Here is a 508-nt window from a genome sequence, read left to right as displayed (position 1 = left end):
CTACACATACATTTAAATAACTTACATTAAAATCAAGCCTAAGTGAGAAAATCATCGTTCCTTTTAAGGTCACTTCTCGTCAGTGTGACCATGCCCATATGGGACTGGTAATCAAATATATTTCTTTTACAATGGCAGGAATTTGATCATCGTCGCTGCTCTACATGTCTGCAGCTACACAAGGTTGCGATGTGAGTCACACCCTCAGATACGTGCTCCTTTTGGGAAATGAACAGCCATAGAAATCGACAGTCATAGTCCATCTAGAGGGCCACTGTAAATGAGTCAAGTAGATCCCAAGGTTCATTTTCATTTGTGAAGTACATTAAAACAAAAAAAATGGGGGAGGGGGATGGGGGATGGGGGGGGGGGTAGCGGGCATTGGGCTACTTCAGGTATTTACACAGCTCTTTTTCATATATGCTTATGAAACTTGAGGGAAAATTAGTCTGAGGCAGTTATGAAATCAAGTACATTCCCACAGGGTAAAGTAAGCGTGAAATGAGGT

The sequence above is a fragment of the Thunnus albacares genome, chromosome 3 (genome assembly GCF_914725855.1).
Source record: "Thunnus albacares chromosome 3, fThuAlb1.1, whole genome shotgun sequence".
NCBI lineage: Eukaryota > Metazoa > Chordata > Actinopteri > Scombriformes > Scombridae > Thunnus > Thunnus albacares.
This window is presented reverse-complemented; position numbering follows the sequence as displayed.